This window comes from Tiliqua scincoides, chromosome 1 (genome assembly GCF_035046505.1).
Source record: "Tiliqua scincoides isolate rTilSci1 chromosome 1, rTilSci1.hap2, whole genome shotgun sequence".
Classification (NCBI taxonomy): Eukaryota; Metazoa; Chordata; class Lepidosauria; order Squamata; family Scincidae; genus Tiliqua; species Tiliqua scincoides.
This window is the reverse complement of record NC_089821.1, coordinates 5,464,708-5,485,847: the sequence shown is the minus strand read 5'-3', so window position 1 is coordinate 5,485,847 and position 21,140 is coordinate 5,464,708. Positions and strand designations below refer to the sequence as shown.

The following is a 21,140-nucleotide window of genomic DNA, read 5'->3' as shown; positions in this document are numbered from 1 at the left end:
ACTTTAGTTTGTGTGTATGTACAGATGTGCGCCGCTTAACAATGGACCGTATAACAACGAATCGTATATATGTTGACCAAAGCATAACAAACAGGTTCTTAATGAGGCAATCAAGTCTCCCATAACCTGCAGAAGAGTGTCTGTTTACACACCAAAGACACTAGATTGGGTGGAATGTTCACTTAACAACCTAATCGCATAACAATGGGGATAGGGATTATGACTTGCTGCTGCTCTATGCTCTTTTTACCTATTTTTTTTACTCTGACTGCTGTTTTTAGTATGTGTTAATATGTTTTTATTTGTTTTTTAAATTGTTTTTAATATGTTGTAAGCCGCCTTGAGTCCCTTCGGGGAGAAAGGCGGGGTAGAAATAAAGTTATTATTATTATTATTATTATTATTATTATTATTATTATTATTATGAGAACATATCCCCACAGGATGTGCCACAGGATGTGGTACTGGCGTCTAGCCTAGACGCCTTTAAAAGGGGATTGGACAAGTTTCTGGAGGAAAAATCCATTATGGGGTACAAGCCATGAAGTGCATGTACAACCTCCTGATTTTAGAAATGGGGTATGTCAGAATGCCAGATGCAAGGGAGGGCACCAGGATGAGGTCTCTTGTTATCTGGTGTGCTCCCTGGGGCATTTGGTGGGCCGCTGTGAGATACAGGAAGCTGGACTAGATGGGCCTATGGCCTGATCCAGTGGGGCTGTTCTTATGTTCTTATATCTCCGCCGTTAAATGGCGCACACCTGTATAGGATATATGCATTGTCTATTTGGAAATTAGAAAAACAAAAACAACTTCAAAGGAACTAATTGACTAAACAAACACCACCATTTATTTTAAAGTTTTCAAACGCATACTTTGAAATCTCTCTCTCTCTCTCTCTTTTTTTTTATTTGCACACAGTACACTAAAAGTCCAGTGGGTTTGTAATGTTTGCATCAAATTCAGTAAATATCATACATAAAACTGGAGGGGGTGTAACCCTGGATAATCATTAATCTGACTAAAGCAGTAATTCATTACTAATCTGTTAATCAGAATAATCCTCTTATTCAAAGACAGTATAAACAGGCATTTGGAGCACATGCAAGTCCCCCTCACCGGCACATGAATAAAGTTTCTATCAATTGTCTCTTTTTACTCAGTTTCTAAGGGGAAGAAAAATAAAACAGAATAAGAAAAAAATCCTATGCGTGTTTACCCAGAAGTTCAATGTTATTAAAGGGAGCTTACTGACAGGTAAGAGTGCACAGAACTGCACTGTAAATCACGGGATAATCAAATGCAAAGATTTATTAAGCAAGTCATTCTTTTTCTCAACAGATCCAATTAATCAACATTTTAAGGTGCCATGAGGATCTTGTCTGTTGGAGCAAAAGCAACAAATACAGTGGCCCCTCAGTATCCACGAGGATCCGTTCCAGGTATCCTTGATACCAAATTCCGCAGATAGTGAAATCCAGGGCAGTGGCATAGCTAGCGGGGATAGAAAGCACTATGTTTTGCAGGGAGTCTCACTGCATTGTGCAAGCGGCCCTTCCCCCTTGGTGTCAAGCATATGCCTCCGTTTTGCTCCCACCCCACCCCCCCGGGCTGCAAAGGGGAGGGAAAGGGGCCACTCGCATGGTGCGATGAGGCTCTCTGCAAAACCCAGTGCTTTGCATCCCCTCTAGCTATGCCACTGTCCCAGGGACTTCTGAAAAGCACTTCCAGTTCTTGGGAAATGACTCATTTCCCCTGCTCGGGAAGTAAGAAAAACCAAGTTGGCATGGGCTAGAGATTCAGGAAAAGACAGAAAGAGGATTTGATCAGGGAGAAACAGCGATGGAAGCCAAGAAGAGCGGACAGCCAGCAGCTGCAGACGTACTTAAGAGTATATGTGATGAATGTCCTGTTTCTCCCTATTTTTCCCTTTCCCCCCCCCCCCGACACTTCTAAGCTTCCAGAAGCTTCTGTGCAGGTTCAGTAGCTTAAATGCCGCTGGGATCTCCTCCTCCTGAAGCCATCTCTGCCATTTGTCTAGCAAGCGGGGAGTGGTAAATTTACTCTCACCCCTTCATAAGATAATGCTAACAGCCTACCTACCAAATGGTTTGATACACTCTCTAGTATGCTGCCCACTGGCATTCATTTTTGGAGAGACCTGAAAGTGAGGCAAGAGGACCATCCTTAAAATGATTCACACCTTGCACCCCTGCCCCACTCCAGCACGGTTTCTCCTGAGTAGGACTTCTCCCTAGTAAGCTTCAGTTTAGGTAAGAGAATAAGAAAGGATTAGCCAAGATACAGAATATGGTGGTTGGCAACTTTCAGTCTCGAAAGACTATGGTATAAGCCTACAGCACCCGGTATTCCCAAGCGGTCTCCCATCCAAGTACTAACCAGGCCTGACTCTGCTTAGCTTCCGAGATCATGGTATAAGCCTACAGCACCCGGTATTCCCAGGCGGTCTCCCATCCAAGTACTAACCAGGTCTGACCCTGCTTAGCTTCCAAGATCAGATGAGATCAGGCATGTGCAGGGTAACAGTTGCTGCAGGATTATTGCAAGAAACAAGAAACCCTCTAGAGCAGTGGTTCTCACACTTTTAGCACTGGGACCCACTTTTTAGAATGTGAATCTGTCAGGACCCACCAGAAGTGATGTCATGACCGGAAGTGACATCATCAAGCAGGAAAACTGTTAACAATCCTAGGCTGTAATCCTACCAACGCTTACCCAGGAGTAAGCTCCATTCACTATCATTGTTAAAAGCATATCTGAGTGCCTGTTACAAGTACAGTTCTGTGACATTTCCCCAAATGCAGTCACAGGCAATGGTAGCATCAAGTATAACATTAAAAATAAAATATTGAAATGAATGGGGATTTACCTGAAATTGGCCGGCGACCCACCTAATGAGTCCCGACCCACAGTTTGAGAAACTCTGCTCTAGTTCTCAAACTGCGGTCGTGACCAAAAGTTTGGTGGTTTGCGGGGGCCAGTGCGACCCAGAATGTCTTACGACTTCCAGGAAGCGCTGGCATGTGACCTACTTGGTCGACCATGTTCCCCCCAAAATGCCTCGTGGCACCGCATTCTGGGGCACAATCCAAAACCGCAAGGCATTCTGGGGTGCATCGCAGCCGCCAGGGTGGGTTGTGGTGGTAAAAAGTTTGAGAACTGCTGCTCTAGAGTGTGATCCTGCCCTCTCCCTTGTCTCTTTCTCAGCCTTTGCTGGGCAGACATGCCAAAGGTGTGCTTTACCTTCTTTCTACCATATCTCAAGCTTACAATAGGTTTCTTCCTCCCATGCTGGGAGAACCAAGGGGCTCTAAGAGTAAGGAAGCAGGGTTTCCCTGGTTGCTTGTCACTGCTACCCCTGTTCTATCCCTGGCGGAAAGCTCCTTCCTACCTCCAGATCAGTTTTACTCTTCAAATAGGTTTTAAACAACTAATCTCAGAGGTGTCTGAATACTGCAGCATGATACTCTAACTCAGTGATTTTCAACCTTTTCCGTCTCACGGCACACTGACAAGGTACTAAAATTGTCAAGGCTCACCATCAGTTTTTGACAATTGACAAGGCACACCGGGCTGTTGACTGAGAGCTCACATCCCCATTGGCCGTATTAACAAATGACCCTCCCCCAAATGGCACACCTGCAGACTACTCGTGGCACACCAGTGTGCCATGGCACAGTGGTTGAAAATGGCTGCTCTAACTAGACGTAGAACCATGTTTCCCATCCGTTTTGATGGTATCAAGCCAGCATGTTCTTTGCCTGCCCTTTCTTCTTGTCCCACTGGCAAGTTATTTCAAGATACGAGAGAGCCCAATTATCACGGGGACAGCCCTTTCAAGCAGTGACACCTCACCACAGCTCAGCACCTGAGAGCAGCTGAAGGTGGTGCTGGGAGACCCCAAGGGCCGAATAAAGAGCTTCCGAGGGGGGTACATCCAGCCTGTAGCACGCACATTTGTCACCCCTACTCTAAACCTACTCTAAACCCCTACTCTAAACCTCTAAACTCCTCGGCATCACCTGGCAGGACAAAGTTCCAAACAACACAGTCCTGGAACGAGCTGGAATCCCTAGCATGCATGCACTGCTGAAACAGAGACGCCTGCGTTGGCTCGGTCATGTCCTGAGAATGGATGATGGCCGGATCCCAAAGGATCTCCTCTATGGAGAACTCGTGCAAGGAAAGCGCCCTACAGGTAGACCACAGCTGCGATACAAGGACATCTGCAAGAGGGATCTGAAGGCCTCAACAAGGGATGGACCTCAACAAGTGGGAAACCCTGGCCTCTGAGCGGCCCGCTTGGAGGCAGGCTGTGCAGCATGGCCTCTCCCAGTTTGAAGAGACACTTGGCCAACAGTCTGAGGCAAAGAGGCAAAGAAGGAAGGCCCATAGCCAGGGAGACAGACCAGGGACAGACTGCACTTGCTCCCGGTGTGGAAGGGATTGTCACTCCCGAATCGGCCTTTTCAGCCACACTAGACACTGTTCCAGAACCACCTTTCAGAGCGCGATACCAGAGTCTTCCGAGACTGAAGGTTGCCAACACCACTCTAAACCACTGAAACTTTAGTTGCTGCAAACTTCCTGGAGTTTTTTTGTTGTTTTTTTAGAACATGAACTTGGAAAGGTGACTGGAATTTTGCAATAAATAAACTTAACAGAGATCCAGTACTCAGCAGAGAAAAATTAGGTCCCAGAACAGCATGTGTAGTATTGGCATATAATTTTGATCAAATGCTCATTATTTGCCTTAAAACAATTCAGTACCTTTTAATTAAAAACAAAATATGAAACATTCATTTGAACAATTATGTCACAACAGAATGACAATTACAGCCCTTAGGGAGAGGTAGCAATCGCTGAAGATGATTTGATTCGAAACCAGGAGCCTTCCAAGAAACTAAATTTCCCTCTTTTGTTTTTTTTACTGATTTGATCTGAAATGGTTTGCCATGTGATTTCCAAAGTCCTTTCCCTGCTGCTACAAATTCCAAAGCTTCCAGATAAAAGCTGCAGATGAAACAAAATACTACACTATAATAATGGATATTAATCTCCAAGAGATCAGGCTAATATACTCTCCAGCTAACAGGTGCACCAATGCAACTGTCAATGGCCAGCATCCAAGGAACAGCGAAACTAGTTCCATAAACCAGGGAGGACTTTTGCCTTTTCATCAACACCACAGCCAAAACTACATAGCAACTTGCTTTGGAAACCAGTGGATTTCTAAGTCCTGTGGCAATATGGTGGGGGAGTCAGTAGCTCCAAGGAAAAAAATCCACATCTCTGCAGGGATAGCACAACTGCTCTCATGGACCTATGTACGGTGGACCTGCGTTAGCTGTGGGTCTGACATCCACAGATTTCACTATCCACAGATGTGGGGGTCCTCTTTTAAAAATGCTTTACAAAGTAAAAATCAGTAGCCTTCCCTACCTTTGCATCATAAAAAATCAAGCTGTTTTTGGAGGGCAGTTTTTGGAGCTCCTGTAAGCTCAGGAGCTCAACACTTCTGGGTTGCATTTTAGGGCAAGCAAGAGACAAGGGACATGGGAGAGGTGGCATGACCCAGAAGCAGCTTACAGGAGTGCAGAGGACTGCCCTGTAAACCGCACAATTTTACGGCACAAAGGCAAGGAAGGCTACTTCCTTACTGATTTTTACTGTTTAAACATTTATAAAAGTGGATTCCAGTATCTGCAGATATTGGTATCTGCGGGGACCGAACCCCCACAGATGCTGAAGGACTACTATAGTTTTGGGGGCTCTGGCCGTTCTCATGTCAAATTACCCCTTTCGTGTGACAAGGCAGAAATTCTTAACATCTTAACACTGCAGAATTTACCTTAAGAAGAGGTAAGATCACCCAAACAGATCTTTTCCAGGGAAGTGGGAAAGCTGAGTTAGTGGTACTGATGCCAGCTTGCAGGGAGCCATGGGGCAAATCTCCTTGGGGCACCCCTCCCCACATGGTACACTGGGCACTGCCATCAATACTGAGGACCCTGGGTTTGAACCAATCAGGTGGATCCTTGGTCAGGACCCAACCTTGGACCCCACTCCAGCAGACAAGAGATTATGCAAGATGAACCTTTCATCTTCACTAGTCAAGTGTCTCAATCAGGGGTGAGATCTCTGGCTCCCGAGTCACACGTTATAGCAAAGCAGAGAAACAAGGCGTAAGCAAGACTTTGTGCTTTGACTTTCTATATTTCAGTGGAAAAGCAGCTTCACAGTTTACTCACCAATGTGGCTTTCTGTGAATACAGTGATTTCCCACTGCCACCCCTGCTTGGGAAAGACAAACAGCCTTATTTATTTAATATTTCTATCCCTTTTTTTTCCCCTTAACACACAGAGCAATTACAACTGCATTTTAAAAATTACAAGAACTTAAAAAAAGCAAACAGCAGCATTAAAACTGCAATTCTTATTAGGCTCTAGGTACATATCTTTTGACCAAGGTTAACAAACATCAAGAGAGCACAAGTCTACACATGGTTAAAAAAAACACTATTCCTTATTTTCTTTTTCTCTCCTGTGCTCCTCCCTTTGAAAAACCACAGGAAGGGTGGAATTTTCCAAAGGTGACCGCAGCTTTTACCAAAGCTCTATCTGGACCCAAAACATATAGTACAAACATCGTGACCCCCTGCCATCAAAGTTAAGTCTGTTTGAACAAACAAAAGAACAAAGAATGCTGGCCCCAGGGTGTCCTCACCAACAGGGGATGCAGTTTTGCCCCCTCCTCAGTTCAGAAAGATGTAGCAACAAAACCTCTTGACAGGCTCTAGACATCCGCCATCTCCCTTAGTTAAATCCTACTGCCTCCCATCTTGCCCAAGAAGACGGTCAACTGGAAAAACCAATCAGGAGCTTGGGAGATGGGAAGGTTACCAGAAAGGATCTATACAGTGGTTCAGGAGTCACCCACTTCTCAAATGTATTACAGTATATAGTAGCAACCAAAGGATGCAACCTTACTTGCGCTTATTTGAGGGTACAGGGGGCCCCCATAATCGTGGATCCCCTATCCGTGGTTTCACTTAACATAAGAACATAAGAACAGCCCCACTGGATCAGGCCATAGGCCCATCTAGTCCAGCTTCCTGTATCTCACAGCGGCCCACCAAATGCCCCAGGGAGCACACCAGATAACAAGAGACCTCATCCTGGTGCTCTCCCCTACATCTGGCATTCTGACTTAACCCATTCCTAACCACAGATGCAGAGGGTTCCCCAGTCCTCATAATGCCTTTTAAAGGCATAAAAACATTTCCAGTTTTATGGGGGGGGGGGGAGAAACAGAAGTGATGTTTTTGCCCTAAATGGCCATTCTGAGCCCTAAGGGGTCGGTGGGCAGGTGCGCATGGCCTCTGCAGGGCTCAGAAGAGCCTCTGGAGGTGAGGGGAGCACAGTTCCCCTTGATTCTGGAGGGTAGGGGTGTCCTTGGTATCTGCGGATTCAGATATCTGTGGTGGGTTCCAGAACAGAACCCCAACAGATACCAGGGCATGCCTGTATGTCTAATTGAATGTAGAAGAACTCACCATCTCAGCAAGCAGGTTGCAAACCTGCATAGGATTAAGCCGTTTAGCCTGTAAGACCTCAGAGGAAATATTCTACCATGTCTGTATTTGTTCTTGTTTGTTATCTGCACAGCATTCAACATATCTTATTCTATATGTTGTTTTATACAAATAAAATGAGTTCTGTACACTGTTCTGTCCGGTATCTAGTCCACTGAAACACATCTGAAACAGGAGAAACAGAAGCAGCAACTGTGCATTGGGATAAGAGGATTTCACTGCCATCATTAAGACTGCAATTCAACATTTATATTACAATAAATTGATTTATAAAATCCAGACTGCAATCCAGCGCGTAATTAAGTTTAACCTGCTCAAGTACCAAGAATTTGAACATGCTTAATTGTGTGGATGGATTTGTCCTCAATATGTTTAACACTGTTTATTTATGAAAGTTTGGTGTTTTCCCTGTATGCATTGTAGAGGTACTTAAATTACAAGTCACAGGATGAGATTAGCAATATATGAAGGTCCTGAGACTGTTAGGCACTTCAGCTGAAGGCAGAGGGTAATTGATGGATCTCTCTCTACTCACTCCAACCTTTCTGTAAGCTGAAATATAGAAAGCTCTGAATGGAAGCAGAAAACTGTAATTTCTGATCAGTGTTTACAATTTAGTGTTTCAAAACCTTGTCCTGCTTTCCTTTCTTTTCATTCTAGCACTTCGTTACAAAAACATCTCCAACATGAAGCTCCACCAGTCAACACGGAGCTCTGAAAAGGAAGCATTCCTTTTGAAGGTTGGCATATAATTTTGCAGCAGGTTCCACCTCTACTAATAGAAATCATTGTTCCTAATGAAAGCTGAGAGCAAATTCTCCACATCCTTAATGAACCTATAACGTAAGGGTACCTCATACCTATGTTCAGTGACATAGCTAGAGCGGGTAAAAAAAGCACTAAGTTTTGCAGGGACCTTCACCATGGCATGCAAGCATAAGAACATAAGAACAGCCCCACTGGATCAGGCCATAGGCCCATCTAGTCCAGCTTCCTGTATCTCACAGCAGCCCCACCAAATGCTCCAGGGAGCACACAAGATAACAAGAGACCTCATCCTGGTGCCCTCCCTTGCATCTGGCATTCTGACATAGCCCATTTCTAAAATCAGGAGGTTGCACATACACATCATGGCTTGTACCCCATAATGGATTTTTCCTCCAGAAACTTGTCCAATCCCCTTTTAAAGGTGTCCAGGCCAGACGCCATCACCACATCCTGTGGCAAGGAGTTCCACAGACCAACCACACACTGGGTAAAGAAATATTTTCTTTTGTCTGTCCTAACCCTCCCAACACTCAATTTGAGTGGATGTCCCCTGGTTCTGGTGTTATGTGAGAGTGTAAAGAGCATCTCTCTATTCACTCTATCCTTCCCGTGCATAATTTTGTATGTCTCAATCATGTCCCCCCTCAGGCGCCTCTTTTCTAGGCTGAAGAGGCCCAAACGCCGAAGCCTTTCCTCATAGGGAAGGTGCCCCAGCCCAGCAATCATCTTAGTCGCTCTCTTTTGCACCTTTTCCATTTCCACTATATCCTTTTTGAGATGTGGTGACCAGAACTGGACACAATACTCCAGGTGTGGCCTTACCATCAATTTGTACAACGGCATTACAATATTACCCGTTTTGTTCTCAATACCTTTTCTAATGATCCCAAGCATAGAATTGGCCTTCTTCACTGCCGCCGCACATTGGGTCGACACTTTCATCGACCTGTCCACCACCACCCCAAGATCTCTCTCCTGATGTCACAGACAGCTCATAACCCATCAGCCTATATGTGAAGCTTTGATTTTTTGCCCCAATGTGCATGACTTTACACTTACATTGAAACGCATCTGCTATTTTGCTGCCCGTTCTGCCAGTTTGGAGCCCCTCCCCCCTCCTTCGGTGTCATTCCGGGCAGTGGGAGAAAAAAGAAGGCGCTATTCCTGGCTCCAGCGCCAGGATGCAGGTCTCTTGTTATCTGGTGTGCTCCCTGGGGCATTTGGTGGGCCGCTGTGAGATACAGGAAGCTGGACTAGATGGGCCTATGGCCTGATCCAGTGGGGCTGTTCTTATGTTCTTAACTACAATTCCCAGGAAGCCTTGCAGGTCTCTTGTTATCTGGTGTGCTCCTTGGGGCATTTGGTGGGCCGCTGTGAGATACAGGAAGCTGGACTAGATGGGCCTATGGCCTGATCCAGTGGGGCTGTTCTTATGTTCTTAACTACAATTCCCAGGAAGCCTTGCAGGTCTCTTGTTATCTGGTGTGCTCCCTGGGGCATTTGGTGGGCCGCTGTGAGATACAGGAAGCTGGAATAGATGGGCCTATGGCCTGAGCCAGTGGGGCTGTTCTTATGTTCTTAACTACAATTCCCAGGAAGCCTTGCAGGTCTCTTGTTATCTGGTGTGCTCCCTGGGGCATTTGGTGGGCCGCTGTGAGATACAGGAAGCTGGACTAGATGGGCCTATGGCCTGATCCAGTGGGGCTGTTCTTATGTTCTTAACTACAATTCCCAGGAAGCCTTGCAGGTCTCTTGTTATCTGGTGTGCTCCCTGGGGCATTTGGTGGGCCGCTGTGAGATACAGGAAGCTGGAATAGATGGGCCTATGGCCTGAGCCAGTGGGGCTGTTCTTATGTTCTTAACTACAATTCCCAGGAAGCCTTGCAGGTCTCTTGTTATCTGGTGTGCTCCCTGGGGCATTTGGTGGGCCGCTGTGAGATACAGGAAGCTGGACTAGATGGGCCTATGGCCTGATCCAGTGGGGCTGTTCTTATGTTCTTAACTACAATTCCCAGGAAGCCTTGCAGGTCTCTTGTTAAGTGGTGTGCTCCTTGGGGCATTTGGTGGGCCGCTGTGAGATACAGGAAGCTGGACTAGATGGGCCTATGGCCTGAGCCAGTGGGGCTGTTCTTATGTTCTTAACTACAATTCCCAGGAGGCCTTGCAGGTCTCTTGTTATCTGGTGTGCTCCCTGGGGCATTTGGTGGGCCGCTGTGAGATACAGGAAGCTGGACTAGATGGGCCTATGGCCTGATCCAGCGGGGCTGTTCTTATGTTTTCCTAAGGGAAGAGGGAAGGGCCACATGCACACCACATGGAGGCTCCCTGCAAAACTTAGTGCTTTGCACCCCCTCCAGCTTCAACACTGCATGTCTTATTAGACTATATATGATTTCACTAAAAAAGTGACACTGAGCTTCAACTCTCTAGTCTTAATTGGAATCGAAGAGCTGGAAAATACGTACTTTGCATATGATGTAAGGAGAATTATAATCACATGAGAGCAAATAAAGGATGATGATTTCTCGTAACAGAAGCATGTAATGGAATACCTTAATAGTGAATACTCCAAATAATGATGTACGTCTGTTAAAAAGCAATTACAACATCCCCTAGGAATGTGTTACATATTCATTATATGCAATTATCCAGTGTAAATATGTATTGTATTGACAGAGTGCAATGAACTCCTGGCCTAGCCTTGTAATTGCATACCAAAAACATAAAATCCTTTCCTTAAAAAAAAAATGGTCCTCTAAACAAAACAGCAACACTTAGCAGGCAGTTTTGCAATTTCGCTTTGAAGATAACAAAGAGAACTTGGTTATTGCTGAATCTCACACCTTCCCCTTAATTAAAAATATCACCCCCTCCTCCTGAACTGTCATTCCTACTAGCCCAAAAATTCCAGTGGCCATCTTGAATAGTCAGTCAGTCCTTCAGGTTAAAACCTCCCAGGGCTGAATACAAAATTAACTACGACTTCCACATTTGAAATGTCTCAAGAAGGAGACATTCTGGGCTGGTTCAGACATAACAGAAAATCAGTGTTTCCCACAATGTGAACATGGCATCACCCCCAGGGCCACATGCCTGCCCCTCCTTGTACTTTCTTGACTCTTGACATCATCTTGGTTTCTTTCATTCATGCCTCTGAAGCTTGCGCAAAGCCCCAAACTGTGGTTTAACTTTGGCTTCCAAACTGGGATGTGAAGTCAAATTCAAACCTGCTTCATATCCTGTGTTTGGAAGCCAGGCACTGGGGTTTCACGGCAGCCAGAAGGAGGGGAATGTCAACCAGGAAACCAGCGCCGATGAGTGCTGGGCTTCTGTGCCAGTCGGTAGAGACCCAGGGGCGTAAGCTTAGAGGGGGTGCAAAGCACTAAGTTTTGCAGGGAGCCTCCCTGCAGCATGAAAACCATTCTGGGTGGTGGGGGCAAAACAGAGGCTTACAACTGGTTCCGAGGGGGAGGGGTTGCTTGCATACTGCATTGAGGCTTCTTGCAAAACTTAGTGCTTTGCACCCTCTCTATCTATGCCACTGCCAAGGAACCAAGTGTCACCAAGCGGCATGGGGGCATTCCAGGGTGAGGGAAGGGCAGGGAGGAGGGTTGTTCAGCAGAGGCTTCCAATGGATCCTATCCCCCTGTCCTGGGCCTGAAAGCCCTATGCAGGGCCACTCAGTTCTGTGCCAGCAACTGCGCCGCACTGCTCAGGGGGCTGCAGGGAGTCTCCTGCAGACTCCTGGGGGTGCGGGGAGCCCTGCATGACCCTCTGCAGGACTCCCCAAGGCTTCCAAAGTGAAAGTGGGGCAATCGCGCCCTGCCTCCGCTAGGCTGGAGGTGGAGCGCGATCCGCTCCACTTTCACTACTGACAGGGCTGCAGGGACTGGGGTGCACTCACCAGTCCCTGAAGCAGCCGTCCCTGGGTGCGCAGGCCTCTGCAGGGCTCCCCAGGTCAGCAGTAGTGAAAGTGGAGCAATCGCGCTCCACTTCCGTTTTGCCGACGCAGACTTTCGCTGCCGTTGACTTGGGAAGCCCTGCAGAGGCTCGCGCAAGGCTCCCCGCACCCAGGGACGGCTGCTGCAGGGACTGGTGAGTGCATCCCAGTCCCTGCAGCCCCCCTGAGCGGCGCAATCCTGGGGATTGCATCACTGCCTTCCCCCCACCATCGCTGCCTCCCCCCCACTCCCCCACAAGGACTTACTGCAAGTTTCAAACTCCGGGAGAGTTTGAAAACCGCAGCCTCACCTCAAGGAAACTTCTGGCTGCTTCCGTTTGGGCACCCATTTACAAAAACGTAAATACACATGGGATAAGTATTGGATCTAGTATGATAATGCAAGAAGTGACTGTCAGTTGTCATTTGCTAGAACGGAAGGTTAATGCTTTTGAAAAATACAGGGGAAGTTTCAGCAAAGGGCTTTCATATGACCTTTTTGTATGACATGTGTACTGTACACATGAGCTACTACCAACTGGTACAGTGATGTACACTATGCTGAGCTTAAGATATTGGTCCCATAAACTCCCAACCTTGCCACTCGGAAGCAGAAGCCTGCCTGCATCACAGCGACATTTTTAGTCAACCAAAATAGTTCTTTAAAATCTCAATATATAATTACCTTCCTTTTGCAGGGAAGTGGTTAAGTTCGGCTTGACCTTGTGTTCAACCCATCTCCCCCATCCATACATTCTCCCCCACTGTCACAGAGAGTAAATAAACCCAATGAACTACTAAAACAAATGGTGTGGTATGCCCATAAGGAAATCTTTGGGGCTACTCAGGATTCATCATGGAGATGCAGCAATTCCTGCTAACGTCCTCGAACCAGAGAGGTTATACCACCAACATACTTGCGCACAAATATGTAAACGCAAAGGCGACATTAAAGAAACAAATGCCAGGAAAGAAAGTGTTATGTTTGTCTAAATGGTCCAATTTACAAAGGGAGGAAGTCAAAGGAAAGTGTAAACTCTTCCCACCTCTAAAACTGGTTCACATTCTTGGCAAAAAAAAAGCCACATACCTCCGAGAGAGAAAGAATTTTGCAAGAAGGATTTGCTAGTCCTTGAATTTCAATCTTAGCCATCAGACCCTGAAACCTTCTGCAAGTAAAGCATGTGATCTGGCACAATGCCATCCTTCCTAAACATACATCCATGGAAGTTAGGAAGAGGAAAATTTCATTTCTGGAAAGAAAATCTTGTTTCACTTTAAAATTAATTTAAACTCCGAAGCAAATAATAAATGGAACTGAGTGTACAAAAGATTTTCATCTTCAACCAGTAATTATGTTAATAATAATTTAAATAAGGAGCACATTGATGGTGCTGTCACACTTCTAAAATAGCTACATTTTTTAGAATCGGGAAATAAGCCAATAAGCAGATTTTAAACTTTAAAAAGATGACAACTCAACAAGCCAAGAATTTTATTTTAAATTTGCATAATATTAAGCTATACTTACAATTGTGAAAATTTCAAATTAAGAAAATTAGACTTCTCTACAAATACAAGAAAGAGGCACCATGTATGCAAGGAAAATGATAACAAAGACAACCCCTCCCCCCCCACACACACCATTTTGTAGTTGCCAAGGACGTTTGAATGAATTTAGGATATTTTTGGGGTGCTAAATCCAAGAATGGAATCTGTTTTGCCTGATTGGCTCTAGATTAGAGCTTATGGCATAGCCACCTTATATGCTGATTCAAGCAACAACCCAAGTATACCCAGAAATATGTCTAACTTTTAAGACCGCAAAATGCATGTAGGCCTATGTAAACAAAATGGTGTATAGAAAGCACCCTGTTAAGGGTTTACCGAATTTGTGAATGGTGTGTAAGAGGAACTAGGGGCAACAAATTTCACAGGACTGAAAAAACGTAGGGATGCACAGATCCTGCTAGCATGCAGCAACACATGGTTAGATCACTGGGAACCTATAGGAAAGACAACAGCAACTTATAGGAAGAAGAGACTGGATGGGAACGGAGAAAGAACAGCAAGGGCTGCAATCCTCTCAGTGTTGTACTGAAGCCTGAATTGAATGTTTAATCTCAGATTATTACGATGGTTAAACAGGTTTGTTAATGAATTGTACAAGATCATGTTTCACTGAAACTACACTATGGACATAGGTTTGGTTAGGTTTGGTTAGGTTCCACAGATCGGTACATAAAGTTGACACATGTGCAGGTTGAAACAGCCATTTTTTCCCACCCAGCACTGGTTATGGTTGGCAACCTTCAGTCTCGAAAGACTATGGTAGAAGCCTACAGCACCCGGTATTCCCAGGCGGTCTCCCATCCAAGTACTAACCAGGCCTGACCCTGCTTAGCTTCCGAGATCAGACGAGATCGGGAGATAGTGTTCAGTATAGGGAGATGGTTGGCAACCTTCAGTCTCGAAAGACTATGGTATAAGCTACAGCACCTGGTATTCCCAAGCGGTCTCCCATCCAAGTACTAACCAGGCCTGACCCTGCTTAGCTTCTGAGATCAGACGAGATCAGGCATGTGCAGGGTAACAGTTGCCTGTAGGAACACATCACCACAGGATGTGACGCACCGGCGCAAAAGCACCGACACAGCCATCTGTAACTATCACACCTGTACTTTGGGGAGCCACTGTACTGAAGCTCCAAATGAAAGAGGAATTATGTAGGATTCGTGCCAACATTCATGTGAGTGCCCTGCAACAGAAAAGTTACATACATCAACCCCGTGTAAATTTCAATCCTGAAATCATCCCGGAAATCAGCACCAGAAGAACATTATCTCCAGGAAAAACCAGGGTGCCACCAAAACAGGCTTACAAACTCATGTGTGTAACTCATCAGTACTAAGCTATGCTCTTAGCAAGTGTTAAATAAAAACAAACACCGAAGGAAAGTCATCAACACTGACGATGAACCTACAGCAGTGTTTCCTGAACTGTGGGTTACAGCTCACTCCCGGGTCATAACCCTATGCTCCCTGCGGCACCGCAAAACCTTACCTGCAGTCTCCAGAGGCCACTTCCAGGTCTTGCTGGGTCTCCATGGGTCATGTCATTGGCCTCCATGGGTCTCAGAATGCCTTAAGGAAGGGGCCAGAAACAATTTCCTGTTTGTGTCAGCAACTTTTGGTTTATTTCCAAGTTGCTTTTGCAGGCATTCTGGGGCGCACGGAGGCCAATAGAGTGGATCATGGACCCGGCATAAGAACATAAGAAGAGCCCCACTGGATTAGGCCAAAGGCCCATCTAGTCTCACAGTGGCCCACCAAATGCCCCAGGGAACACAGAAGATGACACAACCTGCCCTCCCCTGCATCTGGCATCCAGAGGCAGCCTACCTCTAAAATCAAGAGCTTGCACATACCTACCATGACTTGTATCCCGTGATGAACTTTTAAGAACATAAGAACATAAGAACAGCCCCACTGGATCAGGCTATAGGCCCATCTAGTCCAGCTTCCTGTATCTCACAGCGGCCCACCAAATGCCCCAGGGGGCACACCAGATAACAAGAGACCTCATCCTGGTGCACTCCCTTGCATCTGGCATTCTGACATAACCCATTTCTAAAATCAGGAGGTTGCACATGCACATCATGGCTTATAACCCATGATGGATTTTTCCTCCAGAAACTTGTCCAATCCCCTTTTAAAGGCGTATAGGCTAGACGCCATCACCACATCCTGTGGCAAGGAGTTCCACAGACTGACCACACGCTGAGTAAAGAAATATTTTCTTTTGTCTGTCCTAACCCGCCCAACACTCAATTTTAGTGGATGTCGCCTGGTTCTGGTATTATGTGACAGTGTAAAGAGCATCTCCCTATCCATTCTGTCCATCCCCTGCATAATTTTGTATGTCTCAATCATGTCCCCCCTCAGGCGTCTCTTTTCTAGGCTGAAGAGTCCCAAACGCCATAGCCTTTCCTCATAAGGAATGTGCCCCAGCCCCGTAATCATCTTAGTCACTCCCTTTTGCACCTTTTCCATTTCCACTATGTCTTTTTTGAGATGCGGCGACCAGAACTGGACACAATACTCCAGGTGTGGCCTTACCATCGATTTGTACAACGGCATTATAATATTAGCCGTTTTGTTCTCAATACCCTTCCTAATGATCCCAAGCATAGAATTGGCCTTCTTCACTGCCGCTGCACATTGGGTCGACACTTTCATCAACCTGTCCACCACCACCCCAAGATCTCTCTCCTGATCTGTCACAGACAGCTCAGAACCCATCAACCTATATCTAAAGTTTTGATTTTTTGCCCCAATGTGCATGACTTTACACTTACTGACATTGAAGCGCATCTGCCATTTTGCTGCCCATTCTGCCAGTCTGGAGAGATATTTCTGGAGCTCCTCACAATCACTTCTGGTCTTCACCACTCGGAAAAGTTTGGTGTCGTCTGCAAACTTAGCCACCTCACTGCTCAACCCTGTCTCCAGATCATTTATGAAGAGGTTGAAAAGCACCAGTCCCAGGACAGATCCTTGGGGCACACTGCTTTTCACCTCTCTCCATTGTGAAAATTGCCCATTGACACCCACTCTCTGCTTCCTGGCCTCCAACCAGTTCTCAATCCATGAGAGGACCTGTCCTCTAATTCCCTGACTGTGGAGTTTTTTCAGTAGCCTTTGGTGAGGGACCGTGTCAAACGCCTTCTGAAAGTCCAGATAGATAATGTTCACGGGTTCTCCCACATCCACATGCCTGTTGACCTTTTCAAAGAATTCTATAAGGTTCGTGAGGCAAGACTTACCCTTGCAGAAGCCATGCTGACTCTCCCTCAGCAAGGCCTGTTTGTCTATGTGTTTTGAGATCCTATCTTTGATGAGGCATTCCACCATCTTACCCGGTATGGATGTTAGGCTGATCCGCCTATAGTTTCCCGGGTCCCCCCTCTTTCCCTTTTTAAAGATAGGCGTGACATTTGCTAACCTCCAATCTTCTGGCGCCGTGGCCGTTTTGAGGGACAAGTTGCATACCTTAGTCAAGAGATCTGCAACTTCATTCTTCAATTCCTTAATAACTCTTGGGTGGATGCCATCAGGGCCCGGTGACTTATTGATCTTTAATTTATCAATGAGGTCTGAAACATCTTCTCTTTTAACCTCTATCTGACATAACTCCTCGGTTAGGAGGGGCTGTTCGGGCAGCGGTATCTGCCCGAGGTCCTCTGCCATGAAGACAGATGCAAAGAACTCATTTAATTTCTCTGCCATCTCTAAGTCTCCTTTTATCTCCCCTTTCCCTCCCTCACCATCCAGAGAGCCAACCGCTTCTCTGGCGGGTTTCCTGCTTCTAACATATTTGAAGAAGCTTTTATTATTCCCCTTAATGTTGCTGGCCATGCGTTCCTCATAGTCTCGCTTGGCCTCCCCTATCACCTTCTTACATTTCTTTTGCCACAGTTTATGTTCCTTTTTATTCTCCTCATTAGGGCAAGACTTCCATTTACGGAAGGAAGCTTCCTTGCCCTCCACAGCCTCTCTAACTTGGCTGGTTAGCCATACGGACACCCTCCTGGATTTAGTGGAACCCTTAGATTTAGTGGAAGTGGATTTAGTGGAAGTCCCCCATGATTACAACCCTGTTCCTCCTTGTCACCTCCCTGATCTGTTTCCTCATTTCAAGGTCCCCATTCGATTTCTGGTCTGGAGGACGATAGCACGCCCCCAGTATTACATTGCTGCACAAGCCTGGTAATTTAACCCACAGAGATTCTACGGTGGAGTCGGACCCACCTTCAATCTCTACTTTGCTGGATTCTATCCCTCCCTTAACATAAAGGGCCACCCCACCTCCAACACGCCCCTGCCTGTCCCTCCTATAGAGTTTATAGCCCGGGATTGTGGTATCCCACTGATTCTCCGCATTCCACCAGGTTTCCGTTATGCCCACTATGTCAATGTTTTCCCTTGTCACCAGACATTCCAGTTCTCCCACCTTTGCTCGTAGACTTTGGGCATTCGCATAAAAGCATTTGTACACGGAATGCCCCAGGATGGGCTGCTTATTCGCTCCTTTGTCCCCGCATCCTCTCATTGTGCCAAACCGTCTATCACATCCCATCACGCTACCTTTCCCAATTTCTTCTCCTACTCTGCCTTTGTCTTGTTGTTCTCTAACCTCGCCATCCTCATCCCATAGGGATGAGGAGTCCCGAACCGGATGCCCCTCGGCTCCTGTCGGCCTTCCCCCAGGGATCAGTTTAAAAGCTGCTCTGCCACCTTTTTAAAGTTAAGCGCAAGCAGGCTGGTTCCATTCTGGTTCAAGTGGAGCCCGTCCCTCTTGTATAGGCCCCGCTTGTCCCAAAACGTTCCCCAGTGCCTAATGAATCTAAACCCCTCCTCCCTACACCACCGTCTCATCCACGCATTGAGACCCCTGATCTCCGCCTGCCTAGCTGGCCCTGCGCGTGGAACAGGTATTTCCTCCAGAAATTTGTCCAATCCCCTCTTAAAGGCATCCAGGCAAGATGCCAACACTACTTCCTGTGGCAACGGGTTCCACAGACTAATTACATGCTGGGTAAAGAAACACTCAGATTTAGTGGACGTCCCCAGAAGTAGTGGATGTAACCCAGAAGTGGTCTCCAGAGGTTTCCAGGAAGACTTTGGGGCACGGCAGGGGCTATCAGGCCACAATCCACTGCAGAAGACAAGGTGTCTCACGGTGCTAGAATGTTTGGGAACCGCTGACCTACAGTATACCTGCAAGCCCAGCAGACCCGTATCAAGAAATATTTTGTGAAGATGCCAATTGAGTATTCAGAAATTATTCACATGATTAAAAAAAAAATTACCTCTGACACCCTGCTACTAACATACATGTGAAGGTTTCATTGTACAGCTTATTCCCCACCATAAGCTTCAGGCAGTTACCTGTGCCTTTTCTCTACAGGAAATCACACGTATCAGTTCCTGCGCTCCTCTTGCTGCTTCTGCATAACGTATTTTACAGCGTAATCCTTCCAAGAAAATGTCATCCTTAGGAAAGCAAGGTCCGTGTCGCCTTCAATTTCAAGCGCAATGATGCCAGCCATAAAAATGCCTCGGGTCAGGTTTTAAACTGTTTACTGTATCTGTCAAAACCATTCCTTAGTTTCGTATTAAAGAATCTGTGTAACCAAGTGGTCTGGCTGCAGGCAAGTGCAATTCTTTTTTTAAGTGGACAGAGCATTTTGAAAAATGGAAATGCCTCTTTGTATGAAAGCAGCCTTTGGTAAGAGAGGAACTGCTAAACAGGAAAGAAGTCCATTTGGCTACTGATGTCAGTTTAATGCCAATCATCAGGAACATTTCAAAGGGAAAGACAGGACATAAATAATGTAAATAAATAAAATTTATAAAATTATAAATAATTATTTATAAAATAAATAATTTAAATAAACAAAATAAGAAAAAAAATCAGAACACCTTGAGGTGGTGGCCCCACTTCCATAAACAAGCTTACTCTCCCTCCGTTGGCAGAGAAACAAGGGTAGCATCCAAAGAAAGTTCATCCTCACTAATTTGTCTTGTAATTGGCGGGGCATAAAATAGCACGGTAGGCCCACCTTATCCGTGGGTTCGGCACCCATGGATATGACCAACACAGGTGCCGACTCCACATTGGAGGGCCTCAAGGACCTTCCAAACGTGAATGGAAGACACTTCCGGCCACCTCCAGGAGGTCCTCGAGGCCCTCCTTGCCGATTCCATTATCTGCAGAAATCGGTATCAGCGGTGGGGTCCAGGAATGGATCCCCCATGGATACCAAGGGCCAACTGTACAAATTTAACTTCTCTTACTGTTTTTGAAGATGTGGTACAGTGGCTAAGGCTGAAATCCTATACACATTTACCTGGGACTAAGTCACATTGAACTCAGTGGGAATTACTTCTAAGTAGGCATGCAGAGGATCGCACTATATGCAAAACATAATTTCTCCAGTTCAAAACTGGCATCTGCCTTGAACTAACCCAATGGTCTTGGACAAACCACAGCTGGAAAACTATGACCTTTTGGCAAATCTACACGCCAGTTATCTCTCTATAACCTCAGTCAAACAGTTCCACAATGGTATGTGTCTGCTGGGCCAATGATCAAAAATACAGCATAAGGACAACATTTCACTGTACATCAACAACAAAAGTATCCAGCATTGTTAAGGCTGCAATCCTATGTGCTCTCAGCTTGGAGTACACTCCACTGAGTGCAGCAGGATTTGAGTAGGCATGCATAGGATTGCATTGCTAGAGTATCAGGATTGAGATTAGATGTCATTGCAGTCTCCATGGTTGGTTGGCAACCTTCAGTCTCGAAAGACTATGGTATAAGCCTACAGCACCCGGTATTCCCAGGCGGTCTCCCATCCAAGTACTAACCAGGCCTGACTCTGCTTAGCTTCCGAGATCATGGTATAAGCCTACAGCGCCCGGTATTCCCAGGCGGTCTCCCATCCAAGTACTAACCAGGCCTGACCCTGCTTAGCTTCCAAGATCATACAAGATCGGGCATGTGCAGGGTAACAGCTGCAGTCTCCAAGTTCCTCCTGATGTAAACGGAGGTAGCCGTGAGCAAGGAAATTCACATGTTCCCCCCCCCATCCACTCTCTTGCTGGCCGTCTTGAATCATGTTGTTGTTTTATGCTTATATGTTGTTTCATGCAACTCCACCCACAAGACAGAACCCTGCTGTTTGTCTTCCCAGATAAAAGGAGGTGACTCTAGAGCCCTTGGTCTTACTAAGGATTGCTGACTCTCAT

General features: G+C 46.1%; 4 pseudogenes; all 4 read right to left on the bottom strand.

Moving 5' to 3' along the window:
- Positions 1-2,438: 2,438 nt before the first annotated feature.
- LOC136637742 (5S ribosomal RNA) lies at positions 2,439-2,558 on the bottom strand (annotated as a pseudogene).
- A 12,102-nt stretch (positions 2,559-14,660) lies between these two features.
- On the bottom strand, positions 14,661-14,783 carry LOC136638250 (5S ribosomal RNA; annotated as a pseudogene).
- A 28-nt stretch (positions 14,784-14,811) lies between these two features.
- LOC136637279 (5S ribosomal RNA) lies at positions 14,812-14,932 on the bottom strand (annotated as a pseudogene).
- Positions 14,933-20,797: 5,865 nt separating this feature from the next.
- On the bottom strand, positions 20,798-20,914 carry LOC136638342 (5S ribosomal RNA; annotated as a pseudogene).
- Positions 20,915-21,140: the final 226 nt, after the last annotated feature.